Source organism: Chamaea fasciata, unplaced genomic scaffold (genome assembly GCF_029207755.1).
Source record: "Chamaea fasciata isolate MVZ Bird 193981 ecotype frontalis unplaced genomic scaffold, bChaFas1.0.hap1 SCAF_1, whole genome shotgun sequence".
Classification (NCBI taxonomy): Eukaryota; Metazoa; Chordata; class Aves; order Passeriformes; family Sylviidae; genus Chamaea; species Chamaea fasciata.
In genome coordinates this window covers 96,825,682-96,842,277 of record NW_027094086.1, presented here as the reverse complement: position 1 = coordinate 96,842,277, position 16,596 = coordinate 96,825,682, and the positions used below count along the sequence as shown (strand labels likewise).

The following is a 16,596-nucleotide window of genomic DNA, read 5'->3' as shown; positions in this document are numbered from 1 at the left end:
CACACATGCATTTACTCCACATAGCAATATTAAATTTTGTTATGTTTTTGGCCAGAATGACACACTAGCTCTATTTTAAAAGATCTGTTATACAAAAGACTCTATCTATCCTCTTCTTATCTTCCTATGGACCTCTCAAGGTTTCTGATTTACAAATTCAGAATGACAAATTTTCAAAATTTACAAAATTACACTTTTTGTTCTAAAAATGGCCAACTTGACAAAATCTTGCCAAACTTATCAAACATTTTGTTTCTGTTCCAGCATAGAGGAGATACTTTGGGAAACCTTGAAAACAGCCACAAATTTATATTTGCATATGAGAGGGCAACATCCGGTCAAGTGCAGAACGTTTTGGAAGCTGCTATTTTAGAGCCATTAGTTCTTAATGGTTGTAGGCTACACTAGGCATTCATTCAAAAAGGTAGGTCTCCAAGGAACAAAAAAATACATTTTAGCTGCATTTTGCTTGCCCATGTTATATTTTGAACTAGTACAACTATGAATCTCTGGAAGAGAAGTTGACTAAGATGTGTATGCTTCTGGAAGGGATTCATTTCTTTAGATATAAACAAAAATTAAGTATTTTCACTTTTCGGAAAAAATCTTTAAGAATTCAGTAATTGAGAACTCTCTGTAAACCCCAGGATTATTAGGATTCTGTCAGTGGCTGTTATTTCTGAAAAAATTGAGGAAAAATTCAATGGCCAGAGCCTATACTTGCTGTTCTACCAGGAAGCTTAGATCAGAGTAAACAAACCCTGCGAAAGACACAGTAAATAAACCTCAGACAAGTTGTGTAAAAACTGGTAAGAGTAATATCTTGTGACTCCAAGGCTGACAAAGAAGTGTAGGAAAAAACAAAAGAGAGACACCAATTACAGTCTTCTACAATTAAACTCTATATTGAAAAGAAACCAAAGAGAAAAAAAAAATCCCTGAGGAGTGCAAAGTAGGTAATCGGCATGTAGAAGGGACTGCTAGAAACAAAGGTTAGGTGGTTCTGACATGACTCAAGGGGTGGGAACTGTAACCTAGTTATAGACAAAAGGATGAGATGAAGCTTCTCTGATTGTTTTGATTAGGATATTCTAAAATCTCCTGGGAAATCAAGCTAATTGTAGTCCATACTTTGTCGTACATACACAAAACAATACAATGCTATGAAAGCAAATGAGTTTACAGGCGTGAAATGAAAAAATAAGATGGAATGGGTACAGGTAAAATTTTCAATAACACGCAGAATGTAAGATATAGGGAAATACTGATGTTTCTAATATAAACCTGTGGACATACAGGTAAGTTAGAGAAAGATTCCACAGAACATCTGGATTTCCTTTGTGACAAGCATTAAATTAATTTGCTTTCTTGTATAAGGAAAGTCTAATTGTACCCAATTTCTTGGAAATTATACTATAAACTTCAGGCAAAGGCAGTGAAGGAACATAGTTTTTGATAACAAAATAACCTCAGGTTGATCAAGACCTCAGCAAGGCATTATTTGTGAATTTTGCCTGAAATTCAGAACTGCGGTGAGACACGAGCATTTAAGAAGGGAACAACAAACAGGAAACGTACATGTCACAGTCAAACTATTAGGCTTTTATGCACCGCCATATAGTCAGATTGCCTGTGCACGTCAGCCAAAATTCAGTTTCTTCTAAATGCTAAATCTTTACCAAAAGTTAAATTTGAGATTATGTAGGAAGCCTGGTTTTGCTTTTTCAAATCATTACAAAAGCAGCAAATTCAGTGGAATTATCTTAAAGCTGTTGCAAATTCAAAAGTTACTGTAGTCTTGGGAGTCACTTTGAGGATCCAGAAAAGCTAGAGACAATTACACTGTCTTAGAATATCTGCTTTTGTAATGAGCAGTCCTGGATATACACAAACCAGCAGAAAAAACATAGGACAGGTTTGTGGGGAAGGATCCCATGTTTCTACATTTTGCCTTTGACCCTTTTTACTCTTGATATCCTATCTGAAAGCATGTCTCCTGCTAATAATTCCTAGTTATTAATCAGTGCTTAGTTCTGAAGGCACATTTGAATTAAAATTTCTTTGTCCAGTAGGAAATTTCCAAGTCAACTCTACCATCATCTTTTGGGAAGTGTTTCTCTGCACAGGGAGGGTCTGAAAATTACCATCCACGACACTCACCATTAAAAAAAAAATAATCATTTGCAATGTTTCCGTTTAGAAAATACCTTTTAAATACAAAAATGCAATTTTCATTTCTATTAATGCATTGATTATATATCCTGTGTGTTGAGCTATGGCATAAAACAGTTGTCAAGCAATATGTTTTAATATTCAGTTGATTGTATTTATTTTATGATACTTTTACTTTGGAAAAGGGTAAGACCTCTGTCTGCATAATATTAAAATATCTTGCTTATTTTACTAAATGAGAATTTTTTTTTGTTATTTGTGTTGTGACTAAACAGTTCTATATTTGTAATTTAAATTGAAAATAATAGGCACAAGGCTTGTTATATCAATATACATTATCATTGCATAAACACAGAAGAAAAATAATGTCAAAGTAAAATCTGTTTTGCAATACAGTATAATAGAAAAAGTGGTTTAACATTTTTTCCAAAATGTACATGTTTTATCAAAATAGTCATGAATGCCTTTTGAAAAATATCTTTTCTAAAGGTCCTGGGAGGTAGAAAATTTTCATAAATTTTTTCTAATCACCTCCAGTTGCTGACATTTGTAGCATTTCAGGATTCCAGTTTTTCACAACAAGTGTAAGATGGAAAGATTTGTGTTTTTTTAAAAGGAAGATGAATTTAATGTGACTGACACTCTAGTTTACTGACATTGCTTATTGTGAAACAGATTTTTGTGCTTGTAGTCAAACTGACAGTTTTGTGCATGGTTGTTTTGTAAGCACATGTGGTTTCTTTGATTTATTGTTTTCTTTTTTAAATAACAGAGATACTCTTTTTAATAAAGGGAAAATGTTGACTACAATGCAAATAGGAAGACAGTTTTGGGGAACAGTATTTACGACACTCACAATATATGTTAAATTTTCAATTTAAAATTTTAATTTAATTTGGTATTTATTTTAAATTCTCATTTGTTTGAGAAACCCATAGTAAAAAAATTCAAAATGGGAATTTCATTGAAACTGCAAGGAGATTTTTGATGGCCTGCAATGTGGGCTTCTCCTAGGTCTCTGCATCTTTGGGTGAAACAAATAAACCCTACGAGACCAGCAGTGCCAAGAGCGCCCTAAATCATGCTGAATGCCCCTATGGACAGTGCCAATGCCTGAGGAAAGGAAGAATTCCCACTCCAAACTGAGGGAAACCTTTCAGCAGAAATTCAGGAGACTTAGGAAAGAGTTTGAACTGCAATTAATGGGTTGACGTTAGTTATTTTGCCAGGCTGTCATAGTTTTAACTCCAGCCACCAACCAAGTCCCATGCAGCTTCCCACTTACTACCCTACCAACAGGATGGAGGAGAGAATTGAAAGACTATCATCTAGAAAACTGGTGTATTGACATAAAGACAGTTTAATAGGTATAGCGAAAGTTGCACATGCAAGCAGAGCAAATCAAGGAATTCCTTTACTACTTCCCATGGGCAGGCCAGTCTTCAGCCATCTCCAGAAGAGCAGGGCTCCATCACACAAAACAGTACCACCAGTCCAAACACCCTCCTCTTCCTCCTTTCTTCCCCCACTTTATATACTGAGCATGATGTCACATGGACTGGAATATATCTTTGGTCATTTAAGGTCACCTGTACCACATTTGTCTCCTTCCAGCCTCCTACACACCTCCAGCTTCTTCATCAGCATGGCAGCACAAAAAGTAAAAAACTCTTTGAGTCTTTGCAAGCAACTCAGCAAAACCAAAACCATTTCTATATTATGAACATGGTATTCAGCACAAATCATTGTGAAGAAAAGTAATTTCACCCCAGCCAAAATCAGCACACAGGGAAAAAAATTGTTTCATCTTTCTATGGAAATGGTTGTAGAAAATCTTCTCTTGCATTATAGTGAAAATCTAAGCCTGAAAGCTGTTCTTGAAGGGCATGGAGATGGTATCAGCATTTGAACCACTCCCTGCAAGTGGTCCATTCTGCCTGATCTGATGCCACTGTACAAGGCAGGTGTTGCACTACAGCTGCAGCTCTGGCACCCTGAGCTTTTTCTAACCACACTGTGCTCCTGGGAGCATGATTGAGTTTGGAGAGATAGTCATCTGGGAATTTGGATATTACAGTTTTTAATAGTGAGGTTCCTTTAAGAAGAAAAAGAAAATAGCCTTTTTCTTTCTTACTTTTCTTCTCCTTCCTCCCTCATTCAACAATGCTTTCTCAAAATCAAATTATAGATTCAATTACTTAAAGTTGCAGAAATGGTGTAGGTCTATTCAATATTCCTGCTTTATGGTTGTCATGGCTATGGAGAGAAGAGGTGGAGTTTCTATCACTGTTTAATTCCACACCACCCACATCGTGGCAGGGGTGTGGTTTCAGCAGGATGAAGCAGGGGTTTGGAAGCTGAAGGGACTTCAAATTTTTGCCTTCTATAGGACTTGAATTATTAAAACAGTTTAGCAACAATAGCTGATTTATAAAGATATCCTCCTGAGAAAAGTCCCTGATCAGTTCTGCTTTAAAGATTTGTGAAGACTAAAAAACAAATCAGCTTACCAACAATAGCAGTGAAAACTCAAAATTGCAAGAGTTCAATAGAAATATAAAGATCTTACTCCAGATTTCTCTCAGTTCTACATAGTTCGCACTCCTTCAACTTACTCGAAAAACTCCACACCACAGTTGCACCAGGGAGTGAATACAGAATCTAATGGGGGAAGTGTGTCATCTAGTATGAAGCAGAGGATGAGGTCTGATCCATGAGGTCCTCTAGAATATGCTTGTTACAGTAATTATAATCCTAAAATGCATTGTCTTTTCAGGTTGTTTTTTTGAAAGAAAAAAGCATATGTCTGTATATATATATATGTCTATATATGTATGTGTAAATATATACATAAATACACATATATACACATGTACAGATATGGATACACATGGATACACTAATGCGTATACATTTTTGTGAGCATGTATATATATATATGTGTGTATAGACATATAAGGGTCAGTACAAAGGAAGCAATGAAACTATGCTGAACACCAACTCCTTTGACTGTGGCCCAAAAATCCAAGTATCCAAGTTGGAGAGCTTGAAGCTGGGTACCAGGGCTTCACTTACCGGCATGTGGTAATGTACTGTCTGCTGTCAATCTTTGGGAGTTAATCAGTACTCCTTGGGCAATATCACAAGCCTCTCCTTCATACTCCTCCTTTGCTGAAGCCAGGCAGAAAGGCTCATGGAACCAGTAGCAGTAGTGACCCTCAGCAAGTATCTGCCACAGACAGGAACTCTAGAAACACAATATAGCTTTTCTTTCTCAAAGGCACACACTTCCCTTATTCAGGTGCTTAATTATTCAGGTTAACTGTAGGAAAAATAGAAGATTTGCCTATCCCCTGGATAAATTTAAATGTCCCTGTATTAGGACCAGGTTAAAAGTACCAGAGAACTGTGCTAGGATGACTTTATGATGCTTGTATCCCCAGCCATCTGTTGTGTTTATGTTGGATACTGTGTTCTGTACTTTTGAGACTAGTCCTGAGAGCAAAGTGGGGGAAAGAAGGTGTGTGGAGTTTGTTTTCAGAAACTGCCTGACTCCTGCACATTCCTCTCCTGGACTAGCTGTGTTGTGTTGTTGTGCTGTCTTCAGCACAGACAGAGATCTCCTTTGCTTTTAGTTAGTTTTAGCTAGCTGAAGCAGAGAAGCTCCCTGGACTCTTTTTTTTTTTTTTTTTTTTTTTTTTTTTTCTTTTTTTTTTCTTTTTCCTTTTATTTGGGACTGTTTAAACCTGTCCTGGACTGAAAAAACCCAAAAGAGCACCGGGATCTTGCACCTGTGGCCCTCCGGGGCCTGGACTTCAGCATTTTTCCAGTGCTGGAGGGACTAATAAGAGACTGAGCAAGCTGAGCTACACCCACAAGGATTTTCTGAGTTTGCCATCTCACCTCAGAGCAACAAGAGGTTTTGTTGTTTCATATTATTCATTTTTTGTGCTTGTGGGCACTTTGTTTGTTAAATAAATAGGTTTTTTCACTTTTCTCTAAGGAGATTTTTTTCCTTGACCAGTTGGGAGAGGGGCTGTTTGGGTTTGCTTTTCCAAAGGGACCCCATTTGGAGGTTTCCTCCCAAATTTGCCCTAAACCAGGACAAGAACCCTAATATTTAGCTAGGCAAGCAAAATCAATATTTTACAATTTATTAAAAGTGTTTTAATGAATAATCCACAACGTTTGCCTTTTGGAAGTGTTAGATGTCTAGTAAGCACATGTAAAAATATTTCCTCATTAAATTTTTTGAGGGATATTAGATTAAAAATACCTCTTGTAAAGCCTTGTTGTACAAGAAGCTTTTTGTTACTGTAAATAAAGTGATTAAAGAAAAAGAAAAGTCCACAGAATCAGGGAATCATTAAGGTTGAAAAATACCTCTTAGAGCTTCAAGTCCAACTGTTAACATAGCAATGCCAAGTCCACTTCTTAACCATATGCCTCAATGCCACAGACATTCATTGTTTAGCACTTCCAGGAATATTGATTCCACCACTCCCTGGGCCACTTGTTCTGATACCTGACCTCCCTTTGAATTTCAGCCCCTTCAAGTTAATAACAAAAATGATATATTAGTTAAAGTTGGTTGTAACATTGCCTGCCATTATTCCAGGCTCTTCACATATCTTCTGTCAGTGCACTTCCTTCACAACAGCTTTGCTATTCCAGTATTGCCTTATCCTCAGTGATGACTGCGAATTTCGTCTAACTATGTAGTCTACCTACAAGACTTTAAAATTATCTAGCAGGCAAAACTGGTTCCTAGAGAAGGGTCACTTCACCATCTATCATCCAGCAGCTTCTCAATTCAGGACAGGCCTGTTGTTTATCTACCAGGTTTAAAAGGGCTGTAAATTTTTTGTTTCCAGCTATTAATCATCTTAAGTTTCTGCTAGATTTTAGTGAAATGCTCTTGTTTAATCATAGAGATACGGAAGACATGGCATGTTGGAAAAAATGCACCAAACACTCCCAAAGAAGATTTCTTTTGACAACTATAATGTAGGTTCAAATTTTCTGTAACAAGATACATGGGATAATTTATTAAAAACAGAAAGGAATGCATAGTTATAGAAATTCAGAAAGGATTTTTGTATGCCACTGTTGTTTTGTCTATAGAGAAAATATTTTACTTCAAAGGCAGTTGTCAGATATCTCATGCCTTATATTAAATGACACCTTGTCACTGCTTCAGTAGGAAAATTTAATATTTTATAATGGCCATTAATCCAAGAAAAACAGGTTTTCTTTGAATTTGAGCATTCTCTTTCAGCTTTTGCATTCCAAACATTTCAACTCAGGAATCAGCAAATAAAATTTACTAGAAATAAAAACTGAGATAGTTAAAAGTTCATTGTGATTAGTGGACATTATGTGATTTGGCCTCAACTGCTGCTAAAATGCCCTGGTCAGTCTATTGCCTAGTATTAAAATTGGGTAGAATGCAAAAGTAGGGAACAAAAGCTGTAAATTTTGAAAAAGTGAACTTTTTCATTTCCTATGGCAATGATAGAAGGCCTGTATGATTTATTACTGCTAGCAAATCTAAACTATGCAGCAGCTTGCACAAATAGCATCCAGTGGCTGCTGGAGATGCTAGAACAGCTTCTTTACAGATACCTCTGTGCAAAAGACTAAGCTGGTGGTTAATGTGGCAAAGGCAGGTAATGCTGGAGATATGTATCTACATGGATTCAAATTTAGTTGCTTAACATGAGAGGTTTGAGCCTGTAGGATGTATATTGGCTGTAAGCTACCAAGTATATTTTGTATTTCTTTTTCTCAGTATTAGCTGGACATAAGTTAAACTTCTGAGGATCATTTTGGCTCAGCTTTGAGAGGGCAAAATAATTTCAAAGAAACTTTTGTGGATTTTCTTTATAACCATTCCCAGGTCATAAACCTTCAGATGGAGATGCTTGCAGACCTTAAGCACTACTAGCTCTATGATTCTCATAGCTGGTTCCTGATCTATTGCCAGTAAATGGTTTACCTTGTAAGGGTGTTCTCTTTTGAGAACACACCCCTGACAAGTGTATTTAAAAAGGACTTCAGTACAGATCACCCAGCAAATGTGACATTAATTTGTAAATGGGACATAAAAATGGGTAAGAAAGAGTTCCTGGAGGATGGGGACCAGGAATATACAGGAATGATACCCTGAGACAAGCTGAATGAAATGGGGAACCATATGCTGTGATATGAAAAATGAAGGAGTTTGAAAGGCAGATATGTTCACTAAGTGGTCAGAAGAAACTGTGGAAAGATGTGAAACCTTTTTTTATGATTTGTTTCTGCTAGCTCCTCCCTTAACACTTTCCAAAAATCAGATGTCTGCATGCAGTGTCAGCAGGAAAGATTGAAACAGTGGCATTCATTTCAAAAAGAGCAGTGATTCAAAGTATCTGAGATACTTTGCAGCAGTGAGCCTGCGGATAGATCTCAAACAGGACACTAGAAGAGGACTGTAACAAGAATACTGATATGAGGGTCATGACATTGTTGACTGAGTCATTGCTCTTGTACAACACTCTGGAGTGTCCTAACCATGTGTGTGCTTGGTGTGATCCAGAGAAGAGAAGGGGAGTAAAATAGATAGAGCACTGTTCCATTTTCTTTGGAAGCTTCTCTGCTTTGCAAAAACAAGTTAAGGTGACTTGGGTCAGTGAGGTGTCTGGTGATGGAGGAGTCTATAACTCTTTATGTACTTTAAATAAAACAGATATTGAATAAAATACCTGAGCATTACTTGGAGCTGGGACTGCAATCTGAGATTCCCTCTTCCCAGGTGAGTACTGGAAACCACAAAACTGGGATCTCACCCACTCCAGGCTGAGTAGGCTCTCTACCTCAGTCTTCATTATTTCTTACTGGCTTAGTATCAGTGGCTCAAGGTTCTGATTCCTCCTGGCAGACACCTAGGAAATGTTGGCTCTATTCCAAGATGTCCAATTCAGCTGCAGCAGTATGGCAAACAGGCTTAACACAGACTGCTGTACTTCCACTCAAGGGGCTCAGGTGCCTGACTGTAATAACTCCTCAAAATCTAGCCCTGTGACTATAATAGGACACTGCTGGAAAGTGAACAAACTGCCTGCACTTGGGAAAAGAATGTCCCCACGCTTTTCCAGTACACCGGAAAATGTGTTTGGTTTACACAAAGAAAAATGAATATTCATTTGATCATTAAACTCAAAATGCAATGACTTCTCAAGCAGTACAGTACATGGCGTTAGGCTAAAGGCAGTTCTGATCCCAAGGTATTATTAAAGTTTCAACATTTTGGCCCCTAGTGATTTCTTTCATGCGATTCTTACAACTATTACTCAGACAGTCCATGTTAACTGGCAGATACCCAATAGCAATATATAAAGTACATATTTTACCACAGTTTCTGAACTTGGTAATTGATGGATTAAAAGAGCTAGTATGAAATGAACACCAGTTTGTTCTTAACCTCCCCTTCTAGGCTTGAATATATTATTGGTGCAAAAGAACAAACTTGTAACCTTTTCAGTATTCATGATATCTTTGACAAACATCGTCACTATTAGTTTGTTTGGGGTTTTTTGGGGTTTTTGTTGTTGTTGTTGTTGGTTGGTTTTGTTTTGTTTTGTTTCATTTTGTTGTTTGTTTGGTTTTTTTTTTGGAAGCACCTAAACCTGAAGAAAATCAGAAACATTTATTCAGTGGATTACTGGGGACCCAACTTCTGAACCAGATGTACTGTTTCTATTGTGCTAAGAGGAAAAAAACACCATCTGCTTCATACTGCCAGGTGCAACAAGAAAAGGTTTTCCATTGGCATAACTAGAGAAAGCACAGTCCTTTCAAAATCAATGGCAAATCTCTCACTTACTTCATATTATAATATGTAGCAGGACTTTTTTGTACTAATGCTTCTCTGAAAACTGTCTCTGCAAATATGAGTAAGAAACAAACTTGTGAGTATTTTGAGTTACATTAAACACAGGAAGCTTTTAATACTCTTTTCCTTTGGAACATTTTCATTAGTATATCACCTGAAAAAAGACTCATAAGGCTTTTTTTTTTTTTTTCCATCTTATAAGGGTAAATTTCTGCCTGAGTTTTAAAAAATCATTTTAATGCTGTCTTGAAGTGTAAAGCAAGCCAAGTCTCAAAACTGGGATTCCAAGTGAATGCAACTGGAATTTCAAAACAAAACAGGCACAATTTTCTGATCCATACTGTTGCCTTCCAGCAATAGACAAAGGCTATGAAATTTCCACTCTGTGCACAGTATTTGTATATGTGTAATGTATTCTGTCAGAACAGGATGGTCAACTCTAAGAACAGAAAAATTGTGAGTCAGCCTCTTCACAATCTATAGGGTTACAGTGACTAAAACACATGTTTCTTTAATTTGCCCCTTTTTTAATGTTGACCTTTTGAATATTATATTTTACACTTAATCTCTTTAGCTACAATGACAAGAACTATTTGTTTTAAACAAAATCTGACATTTTCCCATAATAGCATGAGTTCATGCAATGAAGTGTAAGAAAAAGCAACATATATCACAAGAATTTTATCACAACAGTTGGCAGTGCTTCAGAGCAGTCCACAGCTCTTGCTGATTTGATCCCCCTGAATACAGCCTCTTATATATATATACAAAGAGGTTATAATAGTTCGGTTTTTTTAGGATAAGCCAGTATAAGTACCCCAGTGAACCTTATTTAATAAACCCTATCACTCCATGTGTAAAGAAGCTTTAGAATCTGACAGATAGAAAGCCAATATCCAGAGGTGCTCCTCATTTTTTGTCCTGCAGAATGATGCCTGGATTTAGATAAGAAGTAACAATACCCATTTTCTTTTTCAAATTCTTCTGAAAAATCTCCATTTCCTTCCTGGTATTTGGATAATGAACAAAATCTTTTGTCATCTGCCAAGTTAACTGCTTGCCACATAACAGCCAGGCTGAATGGGAACCCTGAGAATAGGCTGTGTCCTCACCAGGGTGAAAAAACCCAAACTTCCCAAAGATCTCTTCTTTTAATTGCAGTATATAATCCAAATAATCAGTCTTTTCTCTGAAAAAATCCCCTTACCCGACCCTACTTCCTTGAAGCTGGTGAAGATCCCACAAGACTCCCTCCAATGTTCTATGTGGTACTGTGGGGGGAAAAAAGATCCCTTTTGCTGAGAGGTGGTTGGGTAATTTAAACAGTTCTTCATGACTGAATATTGAGGTTTCATTTCCTGTTGCTGATATTAAGTTCCTAGGCCTTGCCTGAAAACATTCTAGCAAAATTTAAAGCATTTGAATGTTGTAGGTAAACACTGTAGTTTTTAAGAAAAAAGTTACTTTACACCTCAATTCTGCCTAAATTATTTTTGAATTATGATAGCCTCTTCAACTGAGCAAGTCAGAAAATTCTAACTAAAATGTCATGCAAAATTCAAATGGGAATGGGAGCTGTATATTTTTTAGAAAGCTGATAAGTGTAAATTTGATAATACTATGATTGCTATTAGTAACTTAAATAAGCCTCAGTAATGTTAATGTTCTTCCTATAGTATCCTAAATCTTGTTTAGTAAAGCAAGGCCCTGCAGGTGAAGGCAGGAATTTTGACATACTATTCTGTCTCTGAACCTCACTGACTAGTCATTCTTAGAGGTATATGTATCTTCTCTAACTTGCCATACAGCTGTCTTAGTACCTCAGAAGGCATAGCTTCTGCCTGTATTCAGTCTGCTCATACTGTTCCTCAGTAATCTTCCTTAATACCCCCAGAGCAAATGAATATAAAGAAATTGTAAAAATTATGGAACAGCTTTACTCCAAAGGATATGGAGCTGTCAGGATGTAGATTCTTACATTCTGTTAGTACATGCCTCAATAATGTGTTTGCTACTTCCTCTTTAGGCATTGAGTACTATACACAAGTGTTGGAAATAAGGACATTGTGTGTGGTCAATAGGCACAGCACAGGAAACAGGAAGGTCCTTGTGCTTGTACTATACTTAGAGCCAAGAGCCAGTTTCCGCACTAATGACAGGAAATGTTGAGCAATAAGAGTCTTGCTCCAAAAATGACTTTGAAAATTAGATGTTGTAAAGCTCCCTTTGAATTATAGGGGAAACGATTGAGGCAAATAGCAAGTGAAACACTAAATAGCAAATCAGCTAGGAAATAATTTCTATTAGGAAAATAGAAAATTCATTACATTTTTGTGTTTCCCCACACAAAACCTTCTCAGGTGAGGCCCATCAAATACTTCTGCATTGTGTATTCCAAAGCAATAATTCTTGTCCTTGCATTCTGGTAAATCTCCCTAAAGGATGGTCAGACTAAGCATGCTTACTTTACAAAAGCACAGTGTTCAAGATCCAATAGGCTAGTTCTTGGCCAATGAGTCAACACAATCAAATTATTTCTAAAGTGTAAATCACGTTGTGAACTTTTTACACTGTGTACACTAGAGAAAGGACTAGGTAATATTTTTGTCATTTTGGAATACTTTAATTATAAATTAAAGGTCAGGCAATGCTGTTTCCACCTTAGAGTGGAGAGAGGATAGGATGCCACTTAATCAGAAGGGAAAAGATTCATTAAAGTCCACTGAATTATACTCAGTTAACTATTTAACTGCTTAAAGATATAATAGACTTGACCCTCTGATGGAACTTAGGAAAAACTGCTATACTCCAGTAATGAAACTCAGTTTAGTGTCTTCTATGAGAATATTACTTTAATTCAGAAAGCAAATTTGGTCCAGACCACCACAGATATTGAAGGGGATTGAAAACACTTGTAATTATTATTATTTAATAGCATTACAATATTCTCTGTTAACAGGACATGCCAGAAATGAGACAAAACCCCAGGCAAAATGGAGAAGAAGAAATAGAAGAAGAAAAGAAGAAGAAACAAAGTTAAGAACAACTAGGAACTTAAAAGTGAATTTCTTATTTACACTCAGTAAGTGGGATTGTGACAAGAAAGATGGTATTCTTCTGACCAAATGTAGAAAACAGCACTGGGTATGGTAAATTATGAATTACCATTCCCTTATAATCACTGGTGAGAAAGATACCCTTCCAGGAAGCAATATATATCCTACAAAAGAAGACAACTGAAATAGGTCAAATACAGCTTTTTCCAGCGTGTCACTTTGTGTCTAACTTTTGACTGTTGAATACACCATATTCACCATTGTAAAATCGTGTGAGAAGCCTAGCTGTAAAGGCCAAAGTAAACAGTAACATGATTGTTGCCTGAGGAATGTATTATCTCTGTATTTCTGTGCAGAAGTCTCAATAACAATGGTGGAGAAAGGCAGGACTTGAAACTACATATTCATATTCTACCTTATTGACCATATGAACAAAATCTGTCTTACTTTTCTGGAAGAACAGTATAAATTATTGGAAAAATAAGGTAGAGAAACTTGGAATTTTAAGTAGTTTATTGACAAGATTCTTCTGCACTCTTGTACTATGCCTTGTCTCATTTTCCTAAGAAAAACAATAGGACTAAATACATTACTTACACCTTTCCAGTGCAGCCAAATCTGTCATTTTGAATACAATTCAATTTAATACCAAGCATGCAACTCACATTTGTAATCCATTCCACAGTCAAGTATTGTAAAATATATTAAAGCAAGGTGCAAAATATCTTCTCTTGAGAAAAATCTTCTGTTTTAGATTTGAGTGTAATCAAGCATAATATTTATATCATGGTGAGAATACTCTCTGAGCCCAATGTGAGTTTTGGTGTGGTAAGAAGAGATTAGAATTCAGAAGATACCAAGAAAAGAGAGAATCATTTATCTGGCTTTAAAAAATGAATATAAGCTTGCATTTGAAGTTGAGCAAATGTTCTAAGGAGTCTTAGTGATGGTGAAAAGCAATTAAGGTATATTAAGCATATTAATATCTCTGCATTTCTTTTGAATGTAAGTTGTCAAGTCATCTTTTCTCTGTGTTTTTTGTCCTTTTCCTATAAAGGAAACTTCCTCTCTTTGGGATAAAGTGGGCAATATTGCACGTAAAGTTTAATAAGTGGGCATATCATTATTGTGACACTAAGGTCTCTTTCCTGAGTGGTAATTAAGCAATATAGAGCCCATTGCTGAGACTATATAAGTAGGATTATGGCCCTCTTTTAGATTTATCACCAACAGGTTGTACCTGCCATTCCATTGATAGGTCATTCATTATTCTCAGAAGCTCTTGATTAGTTTGTTTGACAAGTCCAAATAACTTGCATGACTTGAAAACTTTGTCACCTCACTACTTCAGATTCTGTATGCACAATTCAAGTATCTGTGTCTCAGCAGTGATTCCTGGGGTACATTCGGGATAACTTTTCACTTTAAAATCAAATATTTTTAATACTATATTTTATTTCCTATTTTTCCCTTTGTAATTCCACCAAAAAATAAATATTTCTGTGGTGATTTGGTTCCTTTCAAGTGTGTTTAGAGAAGGACCTTTCCAAAAGCTTTGGAAATCCAAGTACAAATCTTTTAGCAGAGTGCTTTTACTTGTTAGAACATTATTTTATGTAACTATCAGGTCTTGTTTTCATAAGACACAAATTAAAACTCAAAGGAAAGCCATTTTTTATTCTATTATTTTGTGGAAAGAGGTTGTATAGGATTCCTCAGTTTGCCTTCAAAAACTTTTTTAAAAAAGGAATTTAAAACAAAATTGGTAAATTTTAAACCAAATTAGAATGTTACAGTGGAAATTTTGAAGAAAATAAACTCTAAAGTTACTGGTACATAAATAAACTAGAAGAGAGCAGCAAGACTGGTTATTAAGTAACTGTGGGAAAGACTATAAAAAGGCACAAAAGGGAGAATCTTAGAAATCCTGCAAACATAGGACCATTCTCTATACTAGGCACTAGAGAATACACACTTGAGACAAACCTTGTAAATGGGGAAAGCATTATTCAGGCTTTTGTTTAGTAGGAAACCAAGTTTCCTTAGTGCAGTCCTCAAGGACCTACTTGTTCCTTAAGCCAGGATATATGCGTATCATCCAGATGATATATGGGTCTGAGAGCTAAAAAAAATCACACTAGAAGCTCCTATTTCTCCATTCAGAATGAGAACCTCTTGGGCAGACATTTATGTGAGCTGATAATTTTACAGAGTTCATTAGAAGGAAATCAGACAATTCTTTATAGTGGGTGCTTCAGTGCTCATTTGGCTTTATTGCTGAAATGGACTGGTTTGTGGGATGCCAAGTCTCAGATCAAAACTAGGTGGCTAGAGCTTATTTGAGCATGATGGAAGCAATAGTTTGAAGGCAGCAACAGATTGCTTCACAGATCAGCCTTCTTATTTGGTAGTATCTGCCTGCTACTACTTACTCAGATTTATAAATCCTAAAGTCTTTCAAGATCCTCAGATTTTTCTGTAGAGCAAAAAATCATGACAGTGGGGTGTTTAGGGAGATGATTCAGTGGTAGACCTGGAAGTGTTAGATTAATGGTTGTACTCAGTCTTTAAGTCGTTTCCAACCTTAATGATGTTTCTCTGTTTCTTTTCATTTTGTTACCTCAGAGTTTATACTTCTTCTGTGTGGTCTACAATTAAAGATATCATGGAATCATTTGGTTAATTAAAACTCTGCAGCCTATTTCTAGATAAGTAGGCAGAAATTTTAAACATCTTTCTTATTAAAGTCTAAAAAGTTTAGAATAGGAGAAAATTTGACCTTGTCTTTGTATTTAGGCAATACAAATATGCCTGCATCTGCCAGAAAATCTATGCTTAAGAAGCCCACAGACTAAGTGACAGGAGTCTAGTTGCAAAGAATGATCTGGTTTTTGAAAGTCACCTCATGTTGACTATTTTGAATCTGGAGGCATGCAGAAAGATTCCTCCTTTTCCAGCAAACACTTTAGCAAACACGTAAGTGGTTTACAGATTAAGAAATCTTGTCAATAACACTCATTTTCAGTTGTGATGACTTAGAACAGTGAGCTGTCAATTTATATTTAAAATTTTGATAGGATTTTAAAATTTAGTGAAAGTTCCTTGCAGTGCTCCTTTCTCTACTCTAAAGAGGTGAATTTTTTGTAAAGTAGAATTATAGGAAAAAGGATAGAGAGAAAGATCTGAAAATTATGCTGACGTGTAAAGAATCACAGATGCCGTATAACATGCAACTTAATTGTCTAGGACTCTTCAGGACTGTCAAAGAAAGCACTAATGCTTGATGGAAGAGGTGATTTAAGTGGTGATTTTTCATAATTTTTTGTAACATTTTCCTGAGGAAGTGAGAAGCACCTGTAAAATTGCACAGGTAATATTTAAAATCATATTTCTCACATTATTTATGATAGAAGGAGTTTCTCCTTCCTGTCCCAAATAGAAATTGGACAAGGTGGCAAGAATACAAATAAGTCTCCATGGACGCAATGAACTTAA

At 36.1% G+C, this 16,596-nt stretch overlaps 1 long non-coding RNA gene across 3 annotated transcripts in view; it reads left to right on the top strand.

Annotated features, from left to right (window-relative positions):
- LOC136293540 (uncharacterized) overlaps positions 1-14,610 on the top strand; it is a 61,557-nt gene extending 46,947 nt beyond the window's left edge. For 2 of the 3 annotated variants that reach the window (XR_010722171.1, XR_010722169.1), the window contains 3 exons: positions 265-424; positions 9,831-9,955; positions 13,005-14,610. This is a non-coding gene — a long non-coding RNA (uncharacterized lncRNA). Of the gene's footprint in view, positions 1-264; positions 425-8,899; positions 8,966-9,830; positions 9,956-13,004 lie in introns of all 3 variants that reach the window. The other variant, XR_010722170.1, reaches the window with a different exon arrangement.
- Positions 14,611-16,596: the final 1,986 nt, after the last annotated feature.